This window comes from Impatiens glandulifera, chromosome 5 (assembly GCF_907164915.1).
Source record: "Impatiens glandulifera chromosome 5, dImpGla2.1, whole genome shotgun sequence".
NCBI lineage: Eukaryota > Viridiplantae > Streptophyta > Magnoliopsida > Ericales > Balsaminaceae > Impatiens > Impatiens glandulifera.
In genome coordinates this window covers 9049087-9062272 of record NC_061866.1, presented here as the reverse complement: position 1 = coordinate 9062272, position 13186 = coordinate 9049087, and the positions used below count along the sequence as shown (strand labels likewise).

The 13186-nt window shown below is 28.7% G+C and overlaps 2 non-coding genes across 2 annotated transcripts; both read left to right on the top strand.

Moving 5' to 3' along the window:
• Window positions 1-6000: 6000 nt before the first annotated feature.
• Window positions 6001-6074, top strand: TRNAI-AAU. The gene has a single exon. It is a non-coding gene; the product is annotated as a tRNA-Ile (tRNA).
• Window positions 6075-9288: 3214 nt separating this feature from the next.
• Window positions 9289-9362, top strand: TRNAV-CAC. Its single transcript has one exon. It is a non-coding gene; the product is annotated as a tRNA-Val (tRNA).
• Window positions 9363-13186: the final 3824 nt, after the last annotated feature.

Sequence of the window (13186 nt, the reverse complement as noted above, 5' to 3'; positions counted from 1 at the left end):
AAGCTCTTTTCCATCCATCACCACCTTGTGACCCGTCTCGGTAAGTTGTCCGAGACTCGCTAGATTAATTTGTAAAGAATGAATGAAAAAACTCCATCGAGAAGCCACTGGTTGCCATTTTTTCATTCGAACATGATAAAACCTTTTCCACAAATTTGTATTGTGGATCCGTCTCTGAACTTCACCTTCCCGATGACTACCTCGTCTAGTTCAAATAACTTCTCTTTATCGCCAGTCATGTGATTATTGACACCGTTGTCCAAGAACCAAACATCTTTTGATGTTTTGTCGTTCTTAGCTTCTCGAATTTCTGGAGTTAGCTTTATTTCATTCATCATGACAACATTAATTGACGGAATCTCCTCCGAGATTGCTACAAGCAATGTTGGTTCGACGTTGTCCGCGTGGGTAAGGTGTGCTACCTCATTCTTCTTTTCTCGACATTGTGTTGAGTAATGTCTCATCTCGTTGTAATTAAAACTAGGGCTGCAAATGAGTCGAGTCGAGCTCGAACCAGCTTGAGCTCGAGCTCGACTTGATTTAGTTTTTATTAGCTCGACTCGAACTCGAGCTCGAACGAGTTTATAAATTTGAGCTTGAACTCGAGCTCGAACGAGTTTATAAATTTGAGTTTGAACTCGAGCTCGACTATTAAACTACAAGTTCGGCTCGACTCAAAAAGCTTGAACTAAAATTAAATTTTCAAACTCAAGCTCGAGCTCGAACTCGAAATCGAGCTTGAACTCAAACTCAAATCTTTATTTTCAAAATGAAAATATCAAACTTTCATACATATTCAACATTTAAAACATATTTTAAAATAAAAATATGAAACAATCATAAATATTCAAAATTTCAAAAATGATAGTCCAAACTCCAAAAACATCAAACCACCATTACTAATCAAAATTATAAAACATAAAATTTCAAAATTAAAGTACAAAATAATATAAATTGTTTGAACATTCAATATATTAATCTTTTTTAAGTCTGTTCTTCAAGCATAACACGTACTTACCTGCAGTCAATAATATGAAATGTTTAAACTTAAAAATAATTAATATAAAATATATGTTAAAAAATATCTAAAATTTAACTTATAGATATGCATTAATCAATGCCCGTATATTCTAGCTCCTCTATCTGATCTAGAGTTGCCCTAAGACAACTTAACAGATGCATTCGTCAATGTTAAATGGCCCAAATACATTCGTCAATGTTGGATGACGCAGATGCATTTTTGTCAATGTCAGATGGCCCATATGCATTCGTCGGTGTCGGATGGCCCAGATGAACTCATTAGAGTCGGATGATTCATATGCTTTCGTCAATGTTAGATGGCCCAAATACATTCGTCAATGTTGGATGGTGCAGATACATTTTTTTCAATGTCGGATGACCCATATGCACTCACCGATGTCGGATGGCCCAGATGAACTCGTTAGTGTCGGATGACTCATATGCATTCGTTAGTATCGGATGGCCCAGATGCACTCGACGGTACTAGATAATGACCCATATGCACTCACTAGTGTCAGATGACCCATATGCACTTGTCGGTGCTAGATGGCCCAGATGAACTCATCGGGTCGGATGACCCAAATGCACTTGTTGGTACCGGATGACCCATATGCACTCGACAGTGTCGGATGATGGCCCATATACACTCGTCAATGTAGAATGGCCCAAATAAACTCGTTAGTGTCGGATGACCCAAATGCACTCGTCGGTATCGGATGGCCTAGATTCACTCGACGGTACCTAATGATGGCCCATATGCACTCGCCGATGTCAGATGGCCCAGATGAACTCGTTAGTGTCGAATGACCCAAATGCACTCTTCGATATAGGCTGGCTTAGATGCACTTGTCGGTGTCGGATGACCCATATTCACTCGTTGGTGTTGGATAACCCAGAAGTTTTAGTCAATGCCAAAGGTGTCCAGATACATTAGTAAATGTCAGAGGTGACCCAGACGCATTAGTCAATGCTAGAAGTGGCCCAGATGCATTAGTCAATGTCAGAGGTGACCCAAATGTATTAGTCAATGTCATAGGTGACTTAGATGCATTAGACAATGTCATAGATGTGGCCAAACACATTAGTCAATGCTAGAAGTGGCATGGACACATTAGGCAATGCCAGAGGTGGCCCAAAAACATTAGTCAATGCCAGATGACCTAGATAATCTATTGTTTATCTTTTAAATCTAGAGTTGTCTCCAAGACAACTTAACATCTTCTTTGTTAACTCAATTATTCAAGTCTACTCAACAAATTATACACCAAAAAGATATATTTTTTTTGTTCAATATTCTCTTTTTTTGCATCATCAATTCAAGACAACTCAACAGTAAAATTACCATTAAATGTATGCAAATCCATGAGTTGTTGTCACAAAATATATGGAGATGTTTAGGTGAGATTTTATGGAAACAAAATAAAGCAACGAAGATTACAAAAATTATCGAAAAAAAGGAACGTTAGAAAGAAATGTCAATAAAAGTTAAATCACACAAAAACAAGGATCAATAGAATAAAGGAAAGTGAATTACCCAAATTGGATCAAAATATATTAATCCAGAATCACGCCGAGTGGAGTAAATCTTTCGAGAATCTTGACTTTCTAGAGTAGTACTTGTTTCTGTTTTGATGTAGTGTATGTCTTAGTAAAATGAAAGTGGAGATTAAACGGCGCAAATAAGATTGCGGTTCATGAACTTTTCATATTTTGACTTTTTTATTATGTTATCTTTATGTTATGTTGTTATTGTCCTAACCTTAATCTAGTGACAATTTGTTGTTATAACTTGTATTTTTGTTTGTTTTCATTCCTTCATGGTTGATACATCTTATATTTATTTAATAAAATAATAATGGAAGGAAAGAGATAAGAGTGCTCAAATAGACTAATAGAGTTAGGCTCGGTTCATTTTCTAAATGATTGTACACCACTCAAGTTTGTGATTTAAGTTAAGACATTCAGATTCATTGAAATATATAACTAAGATAACATTTAAACCATTACTCTTTAATAATAATAAAAACAGGTACATGTCTATATCTTCAAATGTCAACATGCATTTATTTTAGGTTCCATTTTTGCTTTAAAAGTTGGACACTTGGTTGGATGATACGTTTTCAATTAGTGTAGGGGTCAAAGAAATTTGTCCTTTTATCTGTTCTGAACGTTGAGGCATTTTTTAAGAAAGAAACTATTTTGTCTTTAAGGGAGATTCTTCTTGGATTTGGAGTCTTTAATACTAATGGTTTCTGGTTAAAAAAAATCAATTTTCGACTGTGGCCAAGTTTCTACGGATGACTTGGTTTCCGAACATTAGTTTCATTTTCAGACAGAAGACCAAGGATGTTTGTCCTGGTTTTCGACCGATGCGCTTAAATCCGATCAGCCCACCTGCTGCGACCGAGCCCAGGCTACCCATGAGTCACTCGAGCCTCGACCGAACCACCAAAACAGGGTTTTACCCTGTGGTGCTAAGCCTTGTTTGGTGGCTGATTTTCAGTTTTTTTCTACACTTATATTAATCTAAAAAAATAAAAAATGATAAAATAAATATTTTCCAACCAAAATATATTTCTTAGGATCCGTTTGTTTTGTTTTGTTTTATTTTATTTTATTAATTTTCCTTAATTTTATTTTTAAATGAAGTACCTAGCTAAAAATTATATATATATATATATATATATATATATATATATATATATATATATATATATATATATATTTAATTAGGAAATATTTGATTTCTATTTTATTTAAGATTAAGGCAATATTTGATAATTTGACTTATCACTTAATTCAATATATTAAGGAGTTATTTAAAATAAATATATTTTAAAAAATATATTTATAATCACTTATTTCTCTAGAGTTGGAGTGAAAACATTATAAAAATAATAAGTTAAAATATCAAGATTATTTTAAAAGTGAAAAAAATCTAAATGTACTTTTCTAAAAAAAATCATCAAAAAATTACTTTATCCTTCTAAATTTAATAAAAGGACGGCTATATAAAAAATTTCCATTTAGTTCTCATTACAAGTATAACAAATTTCCTTCTTCTTTCTTTTATCATCATTTATCTTGTTATTTTTATGAGAATATTTTCAAATATAAAAAACAAAAATATAATTATATTTGAACTTATTATAAAAAGATAAGAGAAAAATATAATTTTTATTGTTTTTCATTAGTTGATAAGAGTCGGAACTCTATTTTGATATGTCTCATTCGTAAAGCTTTAAGGACTATTGATGTGAATAACTTTAGGTGTATTAGTCTCGTTTCGTTTTTCTATAAGATTGTCGCAAAATGTTTGATTAACAAGTTTCGAATGGTGTTAGAGATGGTCATATATATCTAGTAATTAAATTGCGTTCATCAAATGTCGTCAAATCTATGATGTCGTATTAATAGTTAATGAGTGCATAGACTCGCTAATTTAAGAGTTCACATGTGTTTTTGTCAATTTAGATATCGAAAAAGCTTATGATTGCGTCAATTGAGAGTTTTTGTGGAAAACATTCTTTACTTTCTATTTATATCTATTTTGTTCTATTTCAAAAAAGATAGATGTAATGGACATAATGGGAATGGGTGAAAAATATATTAGTTGGATTAGATTTTTCCTCTCAACGGTTAAGTTTTTTGTCATTGTTAATGGGAGTTCTCATTAATTATTCGAGAGCTCCTAATAGATCAGACAGGGTGATCCACGCTCTCCTTTCTCGTTGTTATTATTATGGAAGACCTCTAAAAAATGATGGCTTTCGTAAGAAACTCGAAACTCATCCGTGGAGTGAGTTGTGGGTCAAGAAGATATCATTTTAACATATCACATTTGTTTTTCATTAATGACACGTTCTGCATGGTTAATTAAGGATGGCAATTTAAAATCGCCCCGCGAAAACCGAACCGAATTGCCCCGTTTGGGACGGTTTTTCCCGGAAACCAAACAAGGATGGGGCGGGGATGGTATTTGTGTCCCCCGCCCCGACCCTCCCCGATTTCACCCCGTTTTCACCCCGATTCTGCCCCGAATACCATAAACATAATTAAATATATTAAATCACCAATATATTTATTTATTTACTATATTTTATAATAGTGTTAAAATTATTTCTTTATAATAATATAAAATTTTAATATATTACAATATATATTATATTAAAAAATTGGTTTATATAATTTTATTGTATAATATTTATTTTTTTTTAAATAAAAAATTATTAACGGTGCCCCGCGGGATTCCCCGAAACCGAAAAAAACCGAACGGAGCGGGGATGGTATTAAAAAAATCCCCGAAATTAAACGGGGCGGGGATGATAATTGCATTCCCCTCCCCGAACCGCCCCATTGTCATCCCTATGGTTAATGCTACCTACATAAATTTTTAGATAGTTTGGTTTGGTATATAGTGTTAGTTAATAAGTAGTGTTACATAATAAACTACTATAATAGTTTTAATGTATAAAGTACCACTTATAAATCAAATATATCATACTTGAGCTTGAGCTTCATGTTAATAACGCGAAGGTCGCAAGTTCGAAACCTGCATTGACCATTATTAATATTGGGTTTCATGATGGGTAATAACTCATAAATTAATTGTCGTAAATTACTCTCACATAATTTTTATTTTTTTTTACTAGTTTGATTTAGTATATAAGTGTTAATAAATCGCATTGCATAATAAACTACTATGGTAGTTTTGTGGATAAAGTATTGCTTATAATTAAATCAAATTTAGAATACTTGAATATTTATGAAAGTTAAGTTCTAACAACGCGATGTTATAAGTTTGAGACCTGTATAAGCCATTATTAATATAAAAGTCTATTAGCTCAGTTAGTTAGAGTGTAGTGTTAATAACGCGAAGGTCGCAGATGAGACCTGCATAGGCCATTATTAATATTGGGTTTATGGCGAGTAATAATCCCACAAATTAACTACAGTTGTTTACTCTTACATAAATATAAAGGCCTATTAGCTCAGTTGGTTAGAGCGTTGTGCTAATAACGCGAAGGTCGCAGGTTCGAGACCTGCATAGGCCATTATTAATTTTTATTTGAGTTTCGTGTTCGCCATTATTAATTTTTGTTTGAGTTTCGTGTTCTTTAATATTAAGATTTATGATGTGCAATAAACCCACAAATTAACCACTTTACTCTCACAAAAAAATATTATTTTTTCATTTTTGGACTAGTTTGATTAGGTATATTAATATAAGTGTTAATAAGTTGTTTTTGTATAATACATTTTAATGAATAAAATATCGTTTATATATCAAATCTAGTATAGAGCTTCGGGCTGATAATGCGTAACAAGATAGAGAAATACATATATAATCTTTAATATTGAGTTTCATGACGTGCAATAAACCCACAAATTAACCACCGTTTACTCTCACAAAAAAAAATTATATTAATTTTGGACTAATTTAATTAGGTATATAAGTGTTAATAAGTTGTGTTGCATAATAAACTACTATGGAAGTTTTAGCGAATAAAAACCGTTTATATATCAAATTTAGTATACTTGAGCATTTATCATTGTTCGATTCGAAAGGAACCTTAGACTTTCAGCACCGTTTACTCACAATTTTTTTTGGAGTAGTTTGATTCGGTATATAAGTGTTAATAAGCTGTGTTGCATAATAAAATTTTAATGAATAAAATACCATTTATATATCAAATCTAGTATAGAGCTTCGTGCTGATAATGCGTAACAAGATAGAGAAATACATAGATAATCTTTAATATTGACGTGCAATAAACCCACAAATTAACCACCGTTTACTCTCACAAAAATATTTTTTTTTATTTTTGGACTAATCTGATTAAGTATATAAGTGTTAATAAGTTGTGTTGCATAATATACTACTATGATAGTTTTAGCGAATAAAAACGTTTATATATCAAATTTAGTATACTTGAGCATTTATCATTGTTCGATTCGAATGGAACCTTAGACTTTCAGCACCGTTTACTCACAATTATTTTGGACTAGTTTTATTCGGTACATAAGTGTTAATAAGTTGTGTTGCATAATAAAGTTTTAATAAATAAAATATCGTTTATATATTAAATCTAGTATAGAGCTTCGTGCTGATAATGTGTAACAAGATAGAGAAATACATAGATAATCTTTAATATTGAGTTTCTTGCAATACCCACAAATTAACCACCGTCTACTCTCACAAAAATATTATTTTTTTCATTTTTGGACTAATTTAATTAGGTATATAAGTGTTAATAAGTTGCTTGTTGCATAATAAACTACAAAGGTAGTTTTAGCGAATAAAAACTGTTTATATATCTAATTTAGTATACTTGAGCATTTATCATTGTTCGATTCGAAAAGAACCTTAGATTTTCAGCACCGTTTACTCACAAATTTTTTTTTGGACTAGTTTGATTTGGTATAAAAGTGTTAATAAGTCTCGTTGAATAATAAACTACTATAGTAGTTTTAGCGTATAAAGTATCCCTTATATATCAAATCTAGTATACTTGAGCATTTATGATTATTCAATTCAAAAGGAATTTTAGGAGTTTAACGAAAGGAATTTTAGGAGTTTAACACCGTTTACTTTTATACAAATATAAAGGCCTAGTACCTCAGTTGGTTAGAGCGTCGTACTAATTAACCACTGTTTACTATCACAAAAATATTATTATTTTTTTTATTTTTGGACTAGTTTGATTAGGTATATAAGTGTTAATAAGTTGCGTAGCATAATAAACTACTATATAATTTTAGAGAATAAAATATCGTTTATATATCAAATCTAGTATATTTGAGCATTTATCATTGTTCGATTCGAAAGGAACCTTAGGACTTTCAGCACCGTTTACTCACAATTTTTTTTTGAATTAGTTTGATTTGGTATATAAGTGTTAATAAGTGTTGTTGCGTAATAAACTATTATAGTAGTTTTAACGAATAAAGTACCGCTTATATATAAAATATAGTAAACTTTGCATTTATGATTGTTCAATTCGAAAGGAACCTTAGAACTTTTAGCAACGTTACTCTTATACAAGTAAAAATGCCTATTAGCTTAGTTGGTTAGAGTGTTGTGTTAATAACATGAAGGTCGCAAGTTCAAGGCTTGCACATGCCATTATTTATATCTGTTAAGGAACCTTAGGACTTTCAATAAAGTGCCGCTGATAAATCAAATCTAGCACACTTGAGCATTTATCAGTTAAGTTTGGTTCGAAAGGAACCTTTGGAGTTTCGATACCGTTTACTCTCACACAATTATTCTTTTTTCATTTTTAGACTAGTTTGATTCAGTATATAAGTGTTAATAAGTTGTCTTGCATAATAAATCACTATAGTAGTTTTGGCGAGCTGATAAATCAAATCTAGCATACTTGAACATTCATGATAGTTAAGTTTGGTTCGAAACGAACCTTAGGACTTTTAGTAATCGCGGTCAACCGATGCGTTTACTCCACAATGTTATCATTATGACGATATGGGAGATATATTTTAGAAAATCGATGAAGGGGGTCGGTAAATACATTGATCTTCTGAATATATTAGAGCTCATTAACGCTAATTTTTTTATTATGTTTGTTCGTTGGTGAAAATTTTTGTTTATGTTTTCATTGTTGCTCTTAAGGATGACAATTTGAAACCGCCCCGCGGTAATCGAAGCAAATTGCCCCGTTTGGGGTAGTTTTTCCCGAAACCGAACGGGGATGGGTGGGGATGATATTTGTGTCCCCCTCCCCGATCTCACCCTAACTTTACCACGAACACTATAAACACAATTAAATATATAAAATCACCAATATATTTATTTATTTATTATATTTTATAAGAGTTGTAATTTTATTTCTCTATAATAATATAAAATTTTCAATATATTATAAAATATATTATATTAAAAAATTCGTTTATATAATTTTTTGTTTTTTAAAAAATATTTTATAAATGATGTACAGCGGGAATTCCATAAAACCGAACGAGATGAGAATAGTATTAAATCCCCGAAATAAAAATAGGATGGGGTGATAAATGCATTCCCCGTCCCGAACCACCTAATTGTCATACTTAGTGTTCCCAAATGGTTAATCTCGTTGTGTTTTAAGTGTATTTGTTAACAATGTGAACACTCATATTTTGTATTATTTTTGTTGTCATTTTTAAACCAATATTATTTATATCATATTTAATGAACATTTTAAAAAGAATTATTAATATCCTTGATAGTATTTATTTAAATATATTTCATTATTCAAAAATAACACATTAGTCTGGGTGGTGTAGTTGGTTATCACGTTAGTCTCACACACTAAAGGTACCCAGTTCGAACCTGGGCTCAGACATTTATTTTATGAACCGACGGATGAAAATTTTGAAAAACTCACACCAATATTTAAGATAAATTTTTTGGTACAAAAAACGATTGAACCAAACCATTTACATCCAAGTCGAACACCGATAAAAAAAAGGTTGAGTGATAGGGAGAGGGAATGACCACAATTGCGCCACATCATTTCCTCCACAATCATTTCTCTTAAAAAAAAAAAAAAAGTCTTCTATTTTTTTAAACAATTACTCCAATACAAACTAAATTTAAAGAATTGGAGGGTGTTTATCCCCTGGTGGCCCTAAATTGGTTGTGTTTCTTTTAAAAATAAAATAAAATAATATTTACACTAGGTGCATTGTTTACACCTTTAGGAATTCAATACAAAATTAAATTTAAAAAATTAGAACTCGGAGGATGTTACCATCACACTAAGTTTTGTTACTTGGTCAAGGTTACTTCTGTTTCTCCTTCTCATTATTATGATATAATATTATCCATTGGTTGTATATGATAGAAAAGCATCAAGGAAAAGAAAAGAAAAGAAAATTATATGAGTTTATTTTTTTAATTTAAGAAACTAGTAATACTCTCCTCATATTCATACATTCACCCTAGTCTAACAGTTTAGTGAAAATAAAACTCATGACATTTAATTATATAAATACTTGTTATTATCATTTAAACTATTAGGAGGTTATATATAAGAGAATAATTCTAATAAAACTTAATAAAAAAAATTATCATTAAGTAGGTTATATATAAGAGAATAGTTGTAACATAACTCAATATTTTTTTTACATGTATAAATGCAAATAATCCTAACACCAATAAAGAAAGTGTCATTTTTTAAAAATATATTTAGTTCAATACATAAAATTTATAGAATTTGGAGGGTTTTGACCCTTTGACAATAATGTTTTTTAGCTTCTTCATTGTGCTTTTCTTTCTCATTATGCTAGAATATAATAAGTGCAAGATAATTATTTCTTCATAAGTTAATCATTTTTCAAAGTTGATAAAATAAAAATTTGTCTTTTTTCTTAATTTTATATGGAAAATTTAATTGAATTAGAAGAAACATTTCTTAGGTGAGATGTGAAGGGTGAAAAAAATAAGTTTTTGATATATTTTTAAATCAAGCTGAAAAATAAAATTGATCAAATTTTATTAACAAAAATAATTGATTTTAATTTTAAAAAAAATAAAAATAAAATATAATTGTAACAAATAAGCTTGAACGAGTTTTGTTTTATGATAATTTTTCACCTAAAATATTTTTATTAGCATGACACTTCAAAATAATGTCTTCTCACCTCTATTTAATTTATTTTAAGTAATAATCGAACTTGTGATATTAGATATCTTAAGAATCACTTTTGTTATCTATATATATAATGATGCTTAATTTTTAAAGTGTCCGGATTGTCGGGTCGAGAGCTGTGGTTAATTTGGATATATGTGAGAGTAAATGGATACAACTTTTTAACCAACTAGGCTAATAACACTATATTTTAAATTCAACCCAAAATTTGATAAATGCGTGACATTTTAACAATATAAGTTCAACATTTTAACTAACTAATCTATATATATATAATGACACTTTAATCCGGATTGTCGGGTCGAGAACTGTGATTAATTTGGATATATGTGAGAGTAAATTGATACTTGGGTCGGATTGTGGGTTGACCCGCCCATAAAAATTTTACCGTAATATTTTTTCACGGTTTTTTATATTATTACTTGTGCAAATGCACGGGATACATACTAGTTTGATCTAATGAGATTATTATTTTTTGTTAAGGTTATCCATGATGCGAGATTCGGATTCCTTAAATCATTTTTTGTTTAATCTTTTGTATATATATTTACCCCTTTTTACCCAGATGATACAAAGATAACATAAATAAGCTTTTAGTTCTTGCTATTTATCACGTTCTTTATCTTCATTTGTGATTGACTATTATAAATCCACTTAGTAAAGATAAAATAAGTAAATTGTTGGAGATTTTTTTTTTTATGGCTTCTTCAATAACTATGAATTATTAGAAATAGTCTAAGGCCAAACCTTAGAAGGCTAGGGGCTGAAAATTCAACTTGTGTGGTTACTCCTAGGACTATGACTCAATGGATCCTCGGGTGCAAATACGACCCTTGGATCCCTCGATCTACATTGGTTTTAAGTTCACTAATGTGTTGCCACATCTTTTTCGACACCGTTCATGACACCAAATGTTCAATTTTTTGTAATTACTCATTTTTTTGAATAATTTATAGAAGTATTACTTATTTTAAAATCCAAAAACTAGATTTATTGTCTTAATGTCAAGTGATCTATATTCCCCTCTCAATCTCAAAATATATATATTTTATATTTGTAAATATATAAATAAATATATTTAAGTTTGTATATATAATTTAAAATTAATAATGTATATTTTTAAAATATTTATATATTTTAATATATATTTAAAATTATTTATTAATTTGTAATTTTAAAAAAATTATATATATATATATATATGAAATGAATTTGTTGTAGGTCAGAAGGCTTACTTCCTTTGCTTTGGCTTTTCATGGCTAGTCTTAAAACGACTCTTTATGCTATATATATATATATATATATATATATATATATATATATATATATATATATATATATATATATATATATATATATATATATATATATATATATATATATATATATATATAATGTCTAAACTAGAAATTAATAAATATTTTTTATAAAATATATAATTTACCTACAATTTATTTTAAATTATATATTTCAAATTTTTAATAAATGCATTGTACCTAATATTTTATTTAATTAAATATTATGAAGAGAGACTAAACTCTTTTATTGTATTTAATTAAATTCAAATATATTTATATACCATATTAAAATATATTTTTTAACTGAATTTATTTGTGTATATAAATACTTAATTAAGATTAAAAATTTAATATTATATATTTATAATTATTTTATTTAAATTAACATAGACATATAGTGTTCAAACAAATAAAAATTAAATCAAACTAAATACACGGTTCTAAATATAAGGTCAAACTTATTAATATTTGATGTACTGCATAAATTAATAATGGTTATATATTATAACTCACAAAAATAAGTTAAAATAATAAAATATCTTTAAATAACATAACTATTTTAGTTTAAAAAAAATGTACATTTTATAATTATAAATTTATATTCTAATATTTTTATGTATAAAATTAATTTATATAAATTAGTATTTATACTTATTTACATTCTCATAAACATTCAATTAATAATAATATGCTGTCAAATTATTAATTTAAATATTATAATTATTTTTATATATAAAACGACACCAATAGTACGTACTATTTATCTATATGTTTTGTTTTCAAAAATAATTTTAATATTTTAAAATTGTTTTCAATCTTAAAATTAACTTATCCAACATTCCAAAAGGTCAAAACAAACAACCCAATAATTTAGTTTAATTATCAAGCACCTCCATAAATGGAGGAGCAGTTAATGCACACTGAGATTATTAATTTAAAAAAAAGAAAAAGAAAAAATATAATGCATTGAGGTAATAAATGTATTTTAAAATAATACTAAAATTTTGTTTTTAGTTCATTGGACAATTAAATGTAGCATGTGAATTCTGAATACAAGTAATATTAAAAATGTTTATAACAACAGTCATAATGAAATCACTGTTTTACCTTCTCTATTTTTCTTTCCTTTGATATTTTAGTATAAAATATTACCAAATTAAATGAAAGACTAAAAAATCATTGAAATATTAAAACAAAATAATATTTCTTTTTAATTTT